This window comes from Aquarana catesbeiana, linkage group LG02 (assembly GCF_042186555.1).
Source record: "Aquarana catesbeiana isolate 2022-GZ linkage group LG02, ASM4218655v1, whole genome shotgun sequence".
In the NCBI taxonomy this organism is placed as follows: domain Eukaryota; kingdom Metazoa; phylum Chordata; class Amphibia; order Anura; family Ranidae; genus Aquarana; species Aquarana catesbeiana.
The window spans coordinates 490,608,785-490,629,245 of NC_133325.1; the positions used below are offsets into that span (position 1 = coordinate 490,608,785).

The following is a 20,461-nucleotide window of genomic DNA, read 5'->3' on the forward strand; positions in this document are numbered from 1 at the left end:
TACCTGCTAGCACCTGCATTTTGCCCCTCCGCCCAGCCCAGCTCACCCAAATGCAGTATCGATCGATCACTGTCACTTACAAAACACATAACTGCAGCGTTCATAGAGTCAGGCCTGATCCCTGCAATCACTAACAGTTTTTTTGGTAGCATTTTGATACAGTTGCTAACAGTCAGGAGCTTTTTTACCTGTGAGTCTCACTACTGTACCACTAAATTTAGAGCCCAAAATGGCAAATCGAAGGTACACTTAAACAGAAGAAACAGACAGCGCAAAACCTAATTACTAAAACTCAGCAGCTGGACACTGTAGGCCAATATACAAAACCTAAAAAGACATACACAAAATATAGCAGTGCAGCGCTCAATACAGGTCAGATGTATACACATAAAATGTACATATTAAATGTACATAAATAAAACGCATGAGGCAAAGTCCCAAAAAGTATATCTTAGTCCGAGGAGATCAAAAGCTGCCCACTTGCAGAAGGGGGATCCCTCAGTTGGCAAGGAAAGGCTGCAGTGATAGGATAAGATTGTATTCGTTGTATCACCACCAATGTGAACCTCCACCAAGGGTCTAGGCTGCTCACCTTATTGAGTGGACCTTCTGCGTTAACAGCAAGGTCACTCATGCATTCCCTTCCACAGGGTAGATTATGGAGATATGGAGATAGGGGTCCACAGGCAGTATCCCAAATTCAGTCTCATCGGTTGATATATATCATGTTAAAAACAAAAATAACAGGACATAGTGCTCTCCATACGAAAAGGTATAAAAATGTATTAAATAAGAAAAATACTACTCACAAAGCAAGCATTGTTTCCCAGTGCAGGAGTATACAGCATAAAATGAACCAGATGGGTGGCTGTACTGACATCACAGAGCCCCTCGCACGCGTATCGTCCGTGTGGACTTCCTCAGCGAATCTGATTGGGGGCCCGTGTGTCAGCTCTTATATCTAATCCTGGTTCCACATACAATTCATGATGATACTGGAAACCCCGCCCACTCTCCAATAATACACAGGTGAATGGACTTAACTACTAAGTAGTAGAGAATCAGGAGTGGCTACAAATCTAATAGGGCACAAGCAAGCTGAATACACTGATAACTTACTGATAGGCAGCTACCATTCCTCCCATGTTTTGAGCTAAAGCACTTCCAGGTCAAATCCTTATCTTCCAATAGCAGTGAACACTGCTGTGTCCTGAAAGACAGCCCGCCCCCATTTCTGGGTCAAAAAAAAAATAAATAAAATTTTAAGCCTACGGCACCTGGTACTCCCAGGCGGTCTCCCATCCAGGTACTAACCAGGCCCCACCCTGCTTAGCTTCCGAGATCAGACAAGATCGGTCGCTTTCAGGGTGATGTGGCTGTAGGCAAATCCATCTCGTTCAATGGCAGCTAATGCTGCTGCTTCCTGGGAAGAAGCCCGCCTACTAAAGGGGCGTTCGTATGGAGACGGGGATGGGGGGCGGGAGCACAACAAACAAACCGCCCCTTTCATACACATCGCTCACAGACTAAGTGAACGGCAACAGGGAGCGCAGACGCAATGCGCGCTCCGCCCCTCCCTTCCACGCCACCCCCTGGACAGATCGAGATGCAAACTCCAGTCTCCTTGGCAACGACATGAAATCGCTCCCAAGAGAGCCTCCTTCATTCCTCTGGCCTGTCAGCATGGGTAATAACAACATTCACCCACAATGGCAAGCAGGCTAACATAAAATTAGCAACTAATCAGAGACATAGGGAGCAGAAACAAGGCTAACGTTAATAAAAAAATAATTATAATAAAGTAAAAATTATTATAAAAATAATGTAATATAGTTATAAAGCTAAGAGGAGGGAGGCTACTCAAAAAGTACCTATGGGGATACCCCAAAGAGGCTATAATTGAAGCATATGGGGGAAGTTCATAATGTCACCCCCCTCCCTTATGGCAGAATCCATCCTAAGGTGTCCTACACACTCTTCCAGATGGAGAATGTGTACCAAAAACAAATGCATTTCCCTCCCAGTTGTCACCAGAGGGGTATACGAAAAGTGAAATGGAAAAAGTCAAACAAAATACATATATCGCCACCCCATGTAATATCATGTAGGACCTACAGGGTTTAAAAATATGAATATAAATTTAATAGAAAAATTATAATAAAAAGACATCAGTACAACCACCTCATCTGTACACAAATACAATTAGAATGTATACATATACTACAAACAAATATACATTATGGACCAATATTCTAAATGGTAAGGTGCTAGAAATCAACATAAACTAACAGTCTGAAATAAAACAATTAAGGTCAAACTCAACGTTCAACCCTAAAGGGACCCCAACCTTTGTCTCAAATACCCAAAAAGATTCTCGTCGACTGAGCTGAGCTGAATATCAGTACAGAGAGGGCGGTATTTTTGGATATTGAATTGTCAAAAAGGGGTGACCGCATCAATATGGTCACCCATTTTAACGCTACTGACCGAAACGCATTTATCCCTGTTGAAAGCTGCCACCACAGTAAGTGGCTGTGCAATATCCCTAGAGGACAGTTTTTTCGCCTCAGGCGGAATTGCACAGAGGTGGGGGATTTTCTATCACAGTCACACACTCTTATCTCTAGGTTCACTGAGAAGGGTTATGATAAAAATAAGCTAGTCCAAGAATTGGATAATGTTGTGACTCTTGATAGGAAGGTACTGGTGTCGAATGCCCCTAGAGTAGCCCAGGGTGAGCCTAAACAGATCAGGATGATCCTTGATTTTAATATTCAGCACAAGCAATTTGAAAAGATAGTACAGAAACATTGGCCCATTTTAAAACTTGACAGAACCTTGGGTCCGGTCCTCCCAGACCGACCATTGTTTATTTACAAAAGAGCTCCTTCTCTTAGAGATAGACTTGCGCCAGGGGTGATCGATCCCCAGGTTTACACGGTGAATAGAATGCTTGGCTTCCTTAATGGCTTTTATGCCTGTGGACACTGTCCGGCGTGTAAACAGGCTAGAAACAATGTAAAGAAGAGGAAGGAATTTGTGGCTTTTGCCACGGGTAAAAACTACAAAATCAAGGATTTGATTACGTGCAACACTTCCGGGGTGGTGTATATGTTGCAATGTGAGTGTGGCTACCAATATGTGGGTAGGACTTCTAGGCCCCTCCATGTAAGAGTCGGAGAACATGTTAACAACATTAAATGAGGACTCCGCACACACAATGTCTCCAAGCACTTCCGAATTTTCCATAACCGCAGCCCTGCCGGGCTGAAGTTCTGGGGAATAGAGAAGGTAACGAAGCATTGGAGGGGTGGGAATTTCATACGGCAGCTCAGTCGACGAGAATCTTTTTGGGTATTTGAGACAAAGGTTGGGGTCCCTTTAGGGTTGAACGTTGAGTTTGACCTTAATTGTTTTATTTCAGACAGTTAGTTTATGTTGGTTTCTAGCCCCTTACCATTTAGAATATTGGTCCATAATGTATATTTGTTTGTGGTATATGTATACATTCTAATTGTATTTGTGTACAGATGAGGTGGTTGTACTGATGTCTTTTTATTATAATTTTTCTATCAAATTTATATTCATATTTTTAACCCCTGTAGGTCCTACACGATATTACATGGGGTGGCGATATATGTATTTTGTTTGACTTTTTCCATTTCACTTTTCGTATATCCCCCTGGTGACAACTGGGAGGGAATAGCATTTGTTTTTGGTACACATTCTCCATCTGGAAGAGTGTGTAGGACACCTTAGGATGGATTCTGCCATAAGGGAGGGGAGTGACTTTATGAACTTCCCCCATATGCTTCAATTATAGCCTCTTTGGGGTATCCCCAGAGGTACTTTTTGAGTAGCCTCCCTCCTCTTAGCTTTATAACTATATTACATTATTTTTATATTAATTTTTACTTTATTATAATTATTTTTTTTATTAACGTTAGCCTTGTTTCTGCTCCCTATGTCTGATTAGTTGCTAATTTTATGTTAGCCTGCTTGCCATTGTGGGTGTATGTTGTTATTACCCACGCTGACAGGCCAGAGGAATGAAGGAGGCGGTCATAAACCAGATGTGACCAGAACTGTGTGACTGCGACAGAGTGAACCAGACATAAATAGGTGAAAGTAAGTTTAATAAGGAAAATGCATATGTGAACACACCACCAATACAAAGTGAACAACCAAACAATCAGTGATATAAAACCAACCAGCATATGTAGCAAGAGGGAGTACCAGAATCGTAGTCAAGCCAGGCCGGGGTCATAAACACAGAATCAGTAGCTGGGAAGGGAGATAAACAGGACAAGAGAGGATGGATAGATCACAGGAGGGACGGGTCAGGTACAAGGCTCAGAGTCCAGAGTCCAGGGTTCAGGGTTCAGGTAACGGACAGGAAACAGGATCAACAGGTTCCAAGTTCCAGGAATCAGGAATCAGGCTTCAGGTTCAGGCATCAGGGTAACAGGATGCAGATCAGGGCTCAAGGACAATACCAGTTCAACATAAGTGTGCAATTGCCAGGTATTTATACTGCAGCTCTGCTAATTAGCGTCAGGTGATACCTGTCTGCAGAGGGGAATACCTGCTCCATACTGCCAGGATCCATCCGCTGGTGGACGCCAGTACTGCGGCCCAAAGATGACATAACATTAACAGGGAAAAGCTCTCCTGACAGTTCCAAACTGCCAGGAGACACCTGCTGGTGGACCTCAGTACTGCATGCCAAATAACAGATATTACCAGCGGATGGAACATTTCCTGACAGTACCCCCCTTCAAAGGAGCGGCCTCCGGACGCTCCAACTGGTTGTAATTGTCCATAGTCTATGGCATCAAGCAGAATAACAGATGGGGGTACGTCAGGCTGGGCCACAGGCACCTCAGGCTGGGCATCAGGCACCTCAGGGCAGACAGCGGGCACCTCAGGGCAGACAGCGGGCTCTGGGTCCTCGAGCTGGGCAGCAGGCTCATCGGACTGGACAGCAGGTACCGAGACATCAGACCAGGCAGCAGGTACTGGACCTTCAGACTGGGCAGCAGACACCGGTATTGGTACAACAGGCTGAGTAGCGGACAGGAGCACCTCAGGCTGGGCAGCGGACAGGAGCACCTCAGGCTGGGCAGCGGACAGGAGCACCTCAGGCTGGGCAGCGGACAGGAGCACCTCAGGCTGGGCAGCGGACAGGAGCACCTCAGGCTGGGCAGCGGACAGGAGCACCTCAGGCTGGGCAGCGGACAGGAGCACCTCAGGCTGGGCAGCGGACAGGAGCACCTCAGGCTGGGCAGCGGACAGGGGCACTTCAGGCTGGGCAGCGGACAGGGGCACTTCAAGCTGAGCAGCGGGCATGGGCACTTCAAGCTGGGCAGCAGGCATGGGCACTTCAAGCTGGGCAGCAGGCATGGGCACTTCAAGCTGGGCAGCAGGCATGGGCACTTCAAGCTGGGCAGCAGGCATGGGCACTTCAAGCTGGGCAGCAGGCAGCGGGCTCATCAAGCTGGGCAGCGGGCTCATCAGGTTGGAGAGCGGGCTCATCAGGTTGGAGAGCGGGCTCATCAGGCTGGAGAGCGGGCTTATCAGGCTGGAGAGCGGGCTCATCAGGCTGGAGAGCGGGCACATCAGCCTGGAGAGCGGGCACATCAGCCTGGAGAGCGGGCACTGGCACTTCCGGCTGGAACACTGGCACCGAGATGTCAGGCTGGAAGGCAGGCACCGAGACGTCAGGCTGGAAGGCAGGCACCGAGATGTCAGGCTGGAAGGCGGACACATCTGACTGGAAGGTAGGCACATCAGGCTGGAAGTCAGGTACATCGGGCTGGAAGGCAGGCACCGAGACATCAGACTGGAAAGTGGAGACATCAAGCTGGAAGGCAGGCACCGAGACATCAGGCTGGAAGGCAGGCACCGAGACATCAGGCTGGAAGGCAGGCACCGAGACATCAGGCTGGAAGGCAGGCACTGGGATGTCAGACTGGGTTGGATTAGCTGGTGCGGAGGCAGGTTGGGTTACTGGCAGGATCGTCTTGGTTGGAAAAAACTTCAGTTTTTTCTTTGGCTTAGCCACTGAAGCTCTGTAGGTGAGGGGTGCAGCAGACTGGAAAGGAGGATTGGGATATGGCAGAGAAGAGGTAACAGTAGCTGGAGGAAGTTCCTGTGGGTTTGTAGGCAGCTGAGAAGAGGCAGGTGGGTTGAATGCAGGATAGGTACAGGGAGCAGAGACTGGATATGAGTATTTGGTTGGCAGCAGTGTATACTGAGCTGCAACTGTGGTTGACATGGGTGATGGGGAAACATACATTTGGGTAGGCTGGTGTTTGGTGGCAGAGATGGTTTGTTTGGCTGGAGCTGCTTGCATCATGTCAGACCGTGCTGAAAGTATAGGTTGTACAAACTGTGCTTTTAAATCTCCCTGTCTAACAAAAGACTGAGCAGACACAATGCACTCAGCAATCACCTGGGGGGGGAACAGGCTGAGTAGTGCTCACAAAAATCGGCTGGATCATCTTCAAAAAGCCACACTAGGGATACAACCTGATTCATATCAAAAGGAGGAGTGAAATCATCACGGCCCTCTGGAATACAGGGCAGGGCCAGCTCAGTACAGCTCTTGATCAAAGGCTGCACCTCCCCAAACAATATATAACCCTGATCGACCAGTGAGTGAGCCAAACGTATAGTGGCAAACAACTGGTCACTAGACCATCCTTTCAAAGCCTGGCAGCAATAATCACCACTTTCAGATGCCAGCAGAGAAAAATAAATAACCTCATCAGCATTCATGTTTGCAACCAACTGAATCAAAATGGTTCCCCTGTGCAGCCACTTCCGGTCAGGGATGGCCCTGGTATTCTGTCATAAACCAGATGTGACCAGAACTGTGTGACTGCGACAGAGTGAACCAGACATAAATAGGTGAAAGTAAGTTTAATAAGGAAAATGCATATGTGAACACACCACCAATACAAAGTGAACAACCAAACAATCAGTGATATAAAACCAACCAGCATATGTAGCAAGAGGGAGTACCAGAATCGTAGTCAAGCCAGGCCGGGGTCATAAACACGGAATCAGTAGCTGGGAAGGGAGATAAACAGGACAAGAGAGAGAGGAAGGATGGATGGATGGATGGATGGATGGATGGATGGATGGATGGATGGATGGATGGATGGATGGATGGATGGATCACAGGAGGGACGGGTCAGGTACAATGCTCAGGGTAACAGGGCTCAAGGACAATACCAGGGCAACATAAATGTGCAATTGCCGGGTATTTATACTGCAGCTCTGCTAATTAACGTCAGGTGACACCTGTCTGCAGAGGGGAATACCTGCTCCATACTGCCAGGATCCATTCACTGGTGGACGCCAGTACTGTGGCCCAAAGATGACATAACATTAACAGGGAAAAGCTCTCCTGACAGTTCCAAACTGCCAGGAGACACCTGCTGGTGGACCTCAGTACTGCATGCCAAATAACAGATATTATCAGCGGATGGAACATTTCCTGAGAGAGGCGCTCTTGGGAGCGATTTCATGTCGTTGCCAAGGAGACTGGAGTTTGCATCTCGATCTGTCCAGGGGGTGACATGGAAGGGAGGGGCGGAGCGCGCATTGCGTCTGCGCTCCCTGTTGCCGTTCATTTAGTCTGTGAGCGACGTGTATGAAAGGGGCGGTTTGTTTGTTGCCCTCCTGCCCCCCATCCCCGTCTCCATACGAACAACCCTTTAGAGGGCGGGCTTCTTCCCAGGACGCAGCAGCGTTAGCTGCCATTGAATGAGATGGTTTTGCCTATAGCCACATCACCCTGAAAGCTCCTGATCTTGTCTGATCTCAGAAGCTAAGCAGGGTGGGGCCTGGTTAATACCTGAATGGGAGACCGCCTGGGAGTACCAGGTGCCGTAGGCTTAAAATTTTCTTTTTTTTTTTTTTGGCCCGGAAATGGGGGCGGGCTGTCTTTCAGGACACAGCAGTGTTCACTGCTATTGGAAGATAAGGATTTGACCTGGAAGTGCTTTAGCTCATAACATGGGAGGAATGGTGGCTGCCTATCAGTAAGTTATCAGTGTATTCAGCTTGCTTGTGCCCTATTAGATTTGTAGCCACTCCTGATTCTCTACTACTTAGTAGTTAAGTCGATTCACCTGTGTATTATTGGAGAGTGGGTGGGGTTTCCAGTATCATCATGAATTGTATGTGGAACCAGGATTAGATATAAGAGCTGACACATGGACCCCCAATCAGATTTGCTGAGGAAGTCCACATGGACGATACGCGTGTGAGGGGCTCTGTGATGTCAGTACAGCCACCCATCTGGTTCATTTTATGCTGTATACTCCTGCACTGGGAAACAGTGCTTGCTTTGTGAGTAATATTTTTCTTATTTAATACATTTTTATACCTTTTCGTATGGAGAGCACTATGTCCTGTTATTTTTGTTTTTAACATGATATATATCAACCGATGAGACTGAATTTGGGATACTGCCTGTGGACCCCTATCTCCATAATCTACCCTGTGGAAGGGAATGCATGAGTGACCTTGCTGTTAACGCAGAAGGTCCACTCAATAAGGTGAGCAACCTAGACCCTTGGTGGAGGATCACATTGGTGGTGATACAACGAATACAATCTTATCCTATCACTGCACCCTTTCCTTGCCAACTGAGGGATCCCCCTTCTGCAAGTGGGCAGCTTTTGATCTCCTTGGACTAAGATATACTTTTTGGGACTTTGCCTCATGCGTTTTATTTATGTACGTTTAATATGTACATTTTATGTGTATACATCTGACCTGTATTGAGCGCTGCACTGCTATATTTTGTGTAAATCGAAGGTACAGTAGTGAAGAGGCCTACACGATTCTGAGCATGACAGCTAGTGAAGAGGAAGTCACTCATCTGTCATATTCAGGCTCAGAATACGAACCTGTAGACAACAGCGGCTCCATGACAGATAGCTCTGACGACGGAGTTGTGGTCCCTGCCAAGGTCAGGCGTACCCGACCCCGTTCTTCTGCTATTGTTGAGGTGCAAGAACCGCAGGTCCCTCCTATGGAGCAGAGCGTTACTAGCGCTGTTATTCCTTCTGGTGAACTGGCAAGCACCAGCGACCTAGTACACCCTGGTCGTAGTCAAACCAGCACTGCAGTATCAGGTGCTGATGTGGCGAGTCCCATAAGTGCAGTTCTAGCTGGTGAGGTGGCAAGCACAAGTAGTGTCCCGCTGCCATCAAGAAGAAGACAAACACAGGCCTGTCGTGCCCATAGTGCCCTTCCTGCTGCATTCGCCAATCCTAATTGGGAACCCACCATTTCTGCAGCACCCGTACTTCCTCACTGGCCAACCCGGCATTCAGGTGGAAACAGTTGATTTTACAAATATATCAACGAATCCGCGCTCATAGACTGACTCACACCTGCAGCCCCCCTAGGTAGGAAGGGGACACTTATGTGATCCCCCAAGAATATAGATCAAAGTATAGGGAGTGGCGCTGTGTTAGAAATATAGATAAAATTTAGCAAGAAGTACAAGTGTAAAAAATAAAGGTGTAAAGAATAAGAAGTTTTTTGGTATGATCCAAAAATTACTTACAGAAAAAAAAAAAATATATATATATATATATATATATATATATATATATATATATATATATATATATATATATCTATATCTATATATATATATATATATATATATATATCTCTATCCTTGTGTTAGTGAAAACACCTTAAACAGGTGAAAATTAATACTATATGTGCAAAAAAACGCAAATATTAAGCAGCATCACTACATAACATACCGTAAATACATCTTCACATGAATAAACATAAAGTGATAAAGTGCCGAAAACAATAATTGTCCACTAATAATGTGTAAATATGCAATAATTATACGCAATAAAAATCATTAAATTTGTGTCAAAAATCGCAGCTATAAATCAAAAAACCATATGTTGTTTGGTGCAAAAAAGTTCATAGCAATTGTGCAGAAAATTCTTCTTAAGTGATAAAGTGCCGTGCTGTAACACCTGGTGGTCCCCCCAATGTGGTTGCCCTCACCGGAGCGCTCCACCCCTGCAGGGGTACGAGCGTGTGATGTTAGTCCTATCACTCCAGTCCTATAGATGTCAGTTCCCTTCCACGCTTCCCATTTCCAAAAAGCAGCTGTATACACAGAGGGGTGGGGACTTCCTGTCCCTTGGTATTAAAAGTCCCCACTGGATATCCGCTTGAGTAGTAAAAAATATTAGAAGAAAAATATCCACATAGCGTGATTCTGTTTTAAAAAATATCCATTTATTTGCATAAAAAACAGTCCAGTCACATAAGCCTGGTAACACACTAGCGGTTAAAAAGTGTCTAAAAATAGTTACAAACTGGGAGAGGGAGCTCGCAGTCTCCTACACTCTCCCTGTAATCCGGGGCTGCAGCGTCAGCGTGAACCGCCGCTTGCGTTCCACCGGTCAAAGTTCCGGAACCACTATATATATATATATATATATATATATATATATATATATATATATATATATATATATATATATATATATATATATATATATATATATATATATATATATATATATATATATATATATATATATATATATATATATATATATATATATATATATATATATAATATAAATTTTTTTTTTTTCTGTAAGTAATTTTAGTTGATTTTACGTCACTTGATTTTTATTCGCTGTTTTTCACCGAAGATCTCTATAGATTTATTGTGGACCAAAACAGTTATTACACGGGTCAACACATCACCACTATTCCCCAGTCCTCCCTTGCCAGAGATTGGAGACCAATTACAGTTTTCGAATTTAAGCTCTTTCTGGGCCTTTACCTTCAACATGGGCATAACTAAAAAGAGTGAGTTGCGGTCATATTGGTCCACTGACCCAATTCACCATATGCCCTTGTTCTCTGCCTCCATGACCAGGGCACGATATGAGCAGATCTTGCGGTTCATGCATTTCAACAATGATGAACTCTGTCGTCCTCGTGGAGACCCTGGATACGATCGGCTCTACAAAATTCGGCCCCTCATAAACCACTTCAACCAATGTTTTGCAGACTGTTTACTCCCCATCAAGTTGCCTGCGTTGATGAGTCCCTGATTAAGTTTTCTGGCCGCTTGTCATTCAAACAGTACCTTCCCAGCAAGCGTGCCAGATACGGGGTCAAGATGTATAAGCTCTGTGTCAGGGCCACAGGCTATACATGTAGTTTTATGGTTTATGAGGGCAAAGATAGTCACGTAGAGCTGACAAACTGCCCTGACTACATAGGAAGCACTGGCAAGTTTGTGTGGGACTTGGTGTCACCATTATTCGGAAAGGGGTACCACTTGTACGTGGACAATTATTACACGAGCATGCCACTTTTTATTCACTTGTTTGATCATCAGATTGGAGCATGTGGCACCGTGCTATCTAATCGGTGGGGCTTTCCCCAGCGGCTTGTAGATTTCCGTCTTAGGCTGGGGGAGAGAGCCTGCTTGAAGTGTAATAACTTGCTCGCTATGAAGTGGAGGGATAATAAGAATGTTTTCGTTCTTACCTCCCTTCATGCAGACACGACGGTCCAAATTACTACGGCGACTGGTGTTGTGGAGAAACCCCTCTGTGTCCACGAATATAACCTTAACATAGGAGGGGTGGACCTCAACGACCAGTTGTTGGCACCATACCTAATTGCCCGTAAGGCCAGAAGCTGGTACAAGAAATTGTCTGTTTATTTATTTCAATTGGCTTTGCTGAACGCTCACGTGCTATACAGAGCTTCAGGACGGACTGGATCCTTCCTTAAATTCCAGGAAGGGATCATCAGAGCCCTTCTGTTTCCAGATGGTGCTCCACCTCACCAACCCCAACCAAATGCAGTAAGCCGGCTGCATGAGAAGCATTTTCTTTATGTCCTCCCGAGTACCCCTACCCAACGAACCCCCCAAAAAAGATGTCGTGTCTGCAGCAAGCACGGGTATAGGCATGACACCCGCTATTATTGTCCCTCCTGTCATGACAATCCTGGTCTTTGCATTGATGAATGTTTTGAATGCTACCGTACACTAGTTGAGTATTAGCGTAGGGTACAACATTGCACAGACTAGGCACACTTTCACAGGGTCTCCCAAGATGCCATCGCATTTTGAGAGACCCGAACCTGGAACCGGTTACAGTTACAAAAGTTACAGTAACAAAAAAAAGTGTAAAATAAAAAAAAGTAAAAAAAAAAAACCACAAAAAATATATAAAATAAAAATAACAAAAATAGTTTTCCTTTTATTGTTCTCTCTCTCTCTATTCTCTCTCTATTGTTCTGCTCTTTTTGACTGTATTCTGTTCTGCAATGTTTTATTGTTATTATGTTTTATCATGTTTGCTTTTCATGTATGCAATTTTTCATACTTTACTGTGTTTTATTGTTAACCATTTTTTTTGTTTTCAGGTACGCCATTCAGCTGCAGCGCGGATTTATTTATCTTTACAGCAACAGCGTTTGCTCCCACGATACATAAATCCGTGACTCCAGCACTGTCGGAGGTGATTTCACCACCACAGGTAAAAAAAGAGCATATATGCCAAAGCATGGGGGCAGCAGGGGCGAAGGAGCAATTTGTTCCTACCTTTTGCGGGTGGATGCCCCCATGCTTCGGCATATATATATTTTAGACACAGGTTGTGTTAAAAAGTGTTTTATTTTTAACTATGTTTTTTTGTATTTGCTTTGCAGGTATGGTATGTCTTACTGTTATACTGTAATGTTACTTTGTTTTATTGTTAACCATCATTTGCTTAGCAGGTACGCCATTCAGTTGCAGCACAGATTTATTTATCTTGACAGCAACAGCGTTTGCTCCCACAATACATAAAGCCGTGACTCCAGCGCTGTAGGAGGTGATTTCACCACCAAAGTTTAAAAAAAAGAGCATATATGCCGAAGCATGGGGGCAGCAGGGGCGGAGGAGCGATTTGCTCCTAACTTTTGGGGCGGATGCCCTCCATGCTTCGGCATATATAAATGGTGCATGTATGCCCATCATTAGAAGTGGGTGGATGAAGGGAGGTATTCTAATGGTGGGCATACCCACGATCAATCTCTTTTTTTCGTTCAGCCCACAGGCTGCATGAAAAAAAAGATTACAATACATGCCTAACAAGGACCAGCAACGTGCTGGTATGTTGCTGGACTTTGAGTGGTTATACCAGAATTATGCCTGCAGGTTTAGGTATCATCTTGGTATCATTCTTTTTAGCCAGCGGTCGACTTTCATGTAAAAGCAATTAGCATCTAGACTGCTTTTACAAGCAGTGGGCGGAAATGCCCCCCTGTCACGTACCTGGTAGGTTTTGAGCCTGAAGTGCAGAGAAAGACCTCCCTTACAGCTACCACTCCAGTTCCCCTGGAATGGAGACAGAGGGCCCAGGAGTGAGGAGTGGTATGGGTGCCTGGCAGGATCAACAGTCACCGGAAGTTCAGGAGTGGTGGCACCCTCTGGAACCTGAAGCTGAAGGGGAGACTGGAGACTGGAATGCAGAGAGGATCAGGAACCACAGCAGGTAAGTAAGCAGGACTGAAGAGCTGGACTAGAACCAGGAACAAGCAGCAGGTAGTAGACTGGAACGCTGGACTGGAACCAGGAACAAGCAGCAGGTAGTAGACTGGAACGCTGGACTGGAACCAGGAAAAAGCAGCAGGTAGTAGCCTGGAATGCTGGACTGGAACCAGGAACAAACAGCAGGTAGTAGTCTGGAACGCTGGACTGAAGCCAGGAACAAGGCAGCAGGTAAACAGACTGGATACTGGTATCAGACAGAGGGATGGTCAAACAAGCCGGAGGTCGGTATCGGTCGATCAGCAGAGGTACCAGGGATTACACAGTGGGATGGTCAAGCAAGCCAAGAGGGTCTGGTGCAGGCGGATAGCAGGATGGTCTAACAGGAAGCCGGGTCAGATAGCAGAGTACATAGGTCAGATCAGGTTAAGGCACACGGAACGCTGTAGAGCAGACAGTGGGGATTGAGTGTGACAGGCCGGTTTAAATAGCCCACCTGGCACTAGTGGGAGTGCGCGTGCCCGTGCGTGACAGCACCCGTGAACACGCGCGCATGTGCAGTGGAACCCGTGGCCGTGTTCCCGTGCGTCTGAATTGCTGATTACTGGCAGGATCTTCATGACACCCCCCTCCCACCATCTTCCACGTTTTTCTCTTTTTTCTCTGGCTCTCCTGTTCCAACAGAGAACCTGAGAATGCAGCCGGTGATTCGGCCAGCTGACCATAGAGCTGATCAGAGACCAGAATGGCTCCAATCATCTCTATATAGCCTAAGAAAACGGAAGCTACGAGCATTTCATGACTTAGATTTCGACGGATGTAAACTGCACCATTGGGGAATTGGGAAAGCATTTTATCACACTGATCTTGGTGTGGTCAGATGCTTTGAGGGCAGAGGAGAGATCTAGGGTCTAATAGACCCCAATTTTTTCAAAAAAGAGTAGCTGTCACTACCTATTGCTATCATAGGGAATATTTACATTCCCTGACATAACAATAAAAATAATTTAAAAAAAAATGAAACGAACAGTTTAAAAATAAGATAAAAAAGCAAAAAAAAAATAATATAGAAAAAAAAAAGCACCCCTGTCCGCCCCCTGCTCTCGCGCAAAGGTGAACGCAAGCGTCAGTCTGGGATCAAATGTAAACAACAATTGCACCATGCATGTGAGGTATCACCGCGAAGGTCAGATCGAAGGCAGTAATTTTAGCAGTAGACCTCCTCTGTAAATCTAAAGTGGTAACCTGTAAAGGCTTTTAAAGGCTTTTAATAATGTATGTAGTTTGTCGCCACTGCACGTTTGTGCGCAATTTTAAAGCATGTCGTGTTTGGTATCTATGTCCTTGGGCTAAGATCATCTTTTTTATTTCATCAAACATTTGGGCAATATAGTGTGTTTTAGTGCATTAAAATGAAAAAAGTGTGTTTTTTTTTTTTTTTCCCAAAAAATGCATTTGAAAAATTGCTGCGCAAATACTGTGTGAAAAAAAAAAAAGAAACACCCACCATTTTAATCTGTAGGGCCTTTGCTTTAAAAAAATATATAATGTTTGGGGGTTCAAAGTAATTTTCCTGCAAAAAAAAAAAAAATTATTTTGTCATGTAAACAAAAAGTGTCAGAAAGGGCTTTGTCTTCAAGTGGTTAGAAGAGTGGGTGATGTGTGACATAAGCTTCTAAATGTTGTGCATAAAATGCTAGGACAGTTCAGAACCCCCCAAATGACCCAATTTTTGAAAGTAGACACGTCAAGCTATTTGCTGAGAGGCATGTCGAGTCCATGGAATATTTTATATTGTGACACAAGTTGCGGGAAAAAGACATATTTTTTTTTTTTTTTGCACAAAGTTGTCACTAAATTATATATTGCTCAAACATGGCATGTGTGAAATTACACCCCAAAATACATTCTGTTGCTTCTCCTGAGTACGGGGATACCACATGTGTGAGACTTTTTGGGAGTCTAGCCGCGTACGGGACCCCGAAAACCAAGCACCGACTTCAGGGTTTCTAAGGGTATACATTTTTGATTTCACTCCTCACAGCCTATCACAGTTTTGGAGGCCATGGAATGCCCAGATGGCACAAACCCCCCCAAATGACCCCATTTTGGAAAGTAGACGCCCCAAGCTATTTTCTGAGAGGTATGGTATGGTAAAACCTTCCAGGGCTGAAGTGGCTAAAGTCTATGGGACACGAATGTGAAAAATCAAAAGTGTTAATTTTAAAGGCTTATATTCAAGTTATTGCCATAAGAAGTATTTGGGGACCCGGGGACTGCCCCAGGGGACATGTATCAATGGAAAAAAAAGTTTTTGAAACAGCCGTTTTTTCAGGAGCAGTGATTTTAAGAATGCTTAGAGTGAAACAACAAATATGAAATATTCCTTTACATATTGTGCCTGGGGGGTTTCCCTTAGTCTGCCTGTAAAGTAGTGCATTTTTCCCATGTTTAGAACAGTATCGCAGCAAAATTACATTTCTAATGGGAAAAAATGTAATTTAAAATTATTCACGGCTGAAATGTATTGCCAATTTCCAGCAATATACATTAAAAATCATTGAAAAAAACAGCCCCCCCAGTCCATACCAGGCCCTTCGGGTCTGGTATGGATATTTTTTTTTTTAACCATAAATTCTTATTGAATTCCACAATGTACATGAAAAATAGAAGCAGGTCTTACATCATAAGAAATATACATAGTGGGTACCAAAAAGTGAACTTACTGTAGAAACATTACTACATTTGTTTGGGCTTCTTACACAGATGTGAAATACAACCTCAATGGGAGGTATGGCTGTTTTGGATTCAGAATAAAAGTTCTGAAATTATTATATCTACCCCTTTATCAAATTAGAGCATGCATGCCATGATGAAGTTATCACGCTCTGACACTTCTATTAAGTTTTTAGGAAGTAGCCCGCTTTGGACATTATTGAGGGTCTCTGGAGATATGACTTGTAGTAAGCTCTTACGTGCAATATTATTAACCAATAAACAAACAGTAATCTTCTCTTCTGATACAAAGTAGTACACATATGCTGATTATGCTGTGGTCATTTACTCACAATGTTAATTATGGGTTACAGAAAATGACCACAGCCACTATTAGGTCTTACCACTAGATGTTTGGTAGTTCTTGTGTAAGTGCCATGAGTCAGTAATCACAGGAAAAACTAGTCATACATCATTAATCATAAATGTGAGGAGGCATTCTGGGATGTCCTCCATATTTCCCCAGTGTTTATGGAAGGTTTGCGCTCTTCTTTCTTTATAAGTGAGCATTTTTTCAATGGTATATTGAGCATTCACTCTAGATATTACCTCTTCTATTTCTGGAGGTGTCAGGTCACCTTGAGGCTAGGTGACAGATGCACACCGTTGGGATCAGGAGTGCACCGCAAGGTAGTGGACCCTACGGTTGACTGCTGCGGATGGGAGTCCGGGTATAAGGAAGGCAGGGCCGCTGGAACACCAACACGGATCCCACCGGGGTTAGAGCGTAGGATTCCCTGGGGCGCGGAGTCTAAGAGCCAGCAGGTGTTCACCAGAGCCTCTAGTGGTGAGGATGGACTGGGCTGCAACTGGCTCCAGGTCGCGACCCCCAGGGTCCCCCAGCTCACACCCACAGTGGGCAATAGAAGGATAGGGATAGTAAAGGAATAAGCCAAGGTCAGGGCCACAAGCAGACAAGGACAACAGAGTACATGCCAAGGTTCAGGGTCACAGGCAAACGGGTATAGTCGGGGACACGCCAAAAGGTCAGGGTCACGAGCAGACAGGAATAGTATAGAACTCGCCAAGGTCAGTAACAGAAATAAACATAGCACACACGGCAGGCAGGAACAGGAAGCCAAACACACAAAGGTTGATCAGCAGGGCTGACCTGCAGTGCAGAGGTTAATATAGAGTTCTCCGATAGGAGCTGGGGTGGAGCCATGCTAGAGGAGAGTTAATAAAAGAAGTCAGGTGAGAGACAGCTGGTCTTTGGAGATGAACACATGGAGACAGGTAAGCTGACAAACAAACTCTATTGCATAACCATGACAAGGTGCTTTGGAGTGCCATCCTTTTTGCTATGGTAATGCATGCTGCAAATAGGATGTGGATAACTACCTTCCTTGTCAGTGGGGGGGAAGTTTTCATTACTAAGGTTTATATTTGACTCTTGTAGTGACTTGGATAAGGGGTGAGACATCCTTCCAGAAAGAACGTATTTAAATTACAGCTCCACAGTATGTGTAGTAGGTTGCCAGTATTCTGACAATCTCGCCAGCAAAGAGATGAGATATTTGGGTTCATTTTATTTAGGCGTAGAGGTGTGAGATACCATCTGTGCAGTATCTTTTGTGCGTTTTCCCAGTGGTCTACACATGCTGAGGATATGCCATTGTGTTTTATAGCTAAGTGCCATTGATGTAAGGAGAATTATTTTTGTAATTCTTGTTTCCATTTTACCATGTTGGGTAATTTAGTTTGCATATACATATATCTATACACATATATCTATATACATATATCTATTTATCAGATAGTCCCAAAGTATTTGAGGTATCTCTATAGGGCTGGTTTTGTTAGTTGCTGAGAAGTGCTTTATTTGGAATATTTTATATCTTTCCACCGTGTCCTGTTCAGTTAGATCAGACATGGAGAATTGTGCTACTTGTTTCCTCCAGGATTGGGTTGATAATCCAGGGAAGTATTCATAGGTCGCTAATGTGATTTTTAGTCTGCAGGTTGGTATGTCAGTAAAGTGTTGTCTAAGCAAGGAGGACCATGCTGTAATAGTGGCTTGTATGGTGGGGTTTTTGGGCTGTGGTGTAGGCATGCAGCTAATACCAACGCTGGGAGGTTATGTCCTGGGGTAACTTTGCGTTCTAAGTCAGACCACCGGTTATCTAATTGGCAAGAGAACCAATAGCGCATTTGGTCTAGTACTGCAGCTTTATAATAAATTTGTGCATTGAGAAGGCCCACGCCACCAAGTTGTTTGAGTTTATACTGATGTGCTAAGGCTAATCTAGTTTTTTTTTCCCCCACCCAGATGTATTTTTTTCAAACTAACTGTTAGTTGTGAAAAGAATTTCTGAGGTATAACAATGGGTAATGTTCTTAAGTAGTATAACAGTTTGGGCAGCAGTTGCATTTGGTATGCAGCTATTCTCCCTATTAGGAATGAGCTTCGAGTTCGAGTCAAACTCATGTTCGACTCGAACATCGGCTGTTCGCCAGTTCGCTGAATAGCGAACAATTTGGGGTGTTCGCGGCAAATTCGAACGCTGCGGAACACCCTTTAAAAGTCTATGGAAGAAATCAAAAGTGCTAATTTTAAAGGCTTATATGCATTGTATTGTCATAAAGTGTTTGGGGACCTGGGTCCTGCCCCAGGGGACATGGATCAATGCAAAAAAAAGTTTTAAAAACGGACGTTTTTTCGGGAGCAGTGATTTTAATAATGCTTAGTGTGAAACAATAAAAGTGTAATATTCCTTTAAATTTCGTACCTGGGGGGTGTCTATACTATGCCTGTAAAGGCGCGCATGTTTCCTGTGTTTAGAACAGTTTGACAGCAAAATGACATTTCAAAAGTAAAAAAGTCTTTTAAAACTACTCGCGGCTATTAATGAATTGCCAGTCCGATAATACACATAAAAGTTCATTGATAAAAACGGCATGGGAATTCCCCACAGGGGAACCCCGAACCAATATTAAAAAAAAAAAAATGACGTGGGGGTCCCCCTAAATTTCATACTAGGCCCTTCAGGTGACCCCCGCCCCCCTCTGACATCACGGGGAATACCACAGGGAAGTCCCCGTCAAGTCCCTGGGCATCGGAGGGGGCGGGGTCACTGGGTCAGAAGACGAGAAGCGTCACATAGCGGGAGCCTCCCATCATGGTGGAATGCGGAGTGGCCCGAGAAGAAGGGAAGAAGACGTCGCTGAGGAAGATGCCGGACGAGAACACCGGAGGAAGAACCAGAAGAACCAGAAGAAGGAGGAAGAAACCGAAGGAAGATAGAAGAAAGAAGAAGCATTTAAATAAAGGAATTGGCAAAAACTGTCTCTTGTCATTTTTAACATTTTTGACACTTTTTTTGTGAAATGGTAGGGGTACTTTTGTACCCCCTTACCATTTCACACAGGGGGGAGGGCCGGGATCTGAGGGTTCCCTTTTTAAAGGGGGCTTCCAGATTACGATACATCTACCAATTCATCTGGGTTACATAAAATACATCATTAGTAACTTCATTTTTTAATCATAAATAATAATTTAATTAGAAAGGTGTACGTGCTTACCCAATAAGAGATTGCAGGTGCTCACAAAGACAACTATGGCGCATATTCATCGTCAGGACCCGGCAACTAGAGCCATCCAGCTGAACAACTACCCAGTGGAAGCCAGCTCCGTCCGGGTTAGGTAGTGGGGTATGGGATCACGCAATTACCAGGATATAGAAAAATTGTTACCAATGCCAATAATCTGCAAATTTTGATTTGCATGCATTAGTAAGTCATCAACAAGGTAAAAAAGCATATGATAATACATGTGTTCCACACTGTGATGTTGATACATTTAAGTGTTTGCGTCAATATTTTGGTAGAAGCCAAAAATAGCCACAAACGGAGTACCAACAGTGCAGGGCGAACAAAAATCAACACAATAAAAATAAAAATAAAAAATATAGAAAGATGGCACTAGAAATATATCAGAAGAACCTGGCAAGCACAAATAAGGTAGCATCCGATTCATGGCCATAGATGGGACAAAAAAGAGACCAAAAAATTCTATTGAAAGAAAATAACATACACCTGTATGGTGTTATACAGCTGCAGTTAAGGGGTAATGCAGAATAACTATAAGAGGACAGTCCTTTGCTGGCCTGATTAGTCAGCAGT

The 20,461-nt window shown here is 44.3% G+C and overlaps 1 non-coding gene and 1 pseudogene across 1 annotated transcript; one reads left to right on the forward strand and one right to left on the reverse strand.

Annotated features, from left to right (window-relative positions):
- Positions 1–1,265: 1,265 nt before the first annotated feature.
- Positions 1,266–1,384, reverse strand: LOC141130344 (5S ribosomal RNA). Its single transcript, XR_012242150.1, has one exon. It is a non-coding gene; the product is annotated as a 5S ribosomal RNA (ribosomal RNA).
- A 6,402-nt stretch (positions 1,385–7,786) lies between these two features.
- Positions 7,787–7,905, forward strand: LOC141130762 (5S ribosomal RNA; annotated as a pseudogene).
- Positions 7,906–20,461: the final 12,556 nt, after the last annotated feature.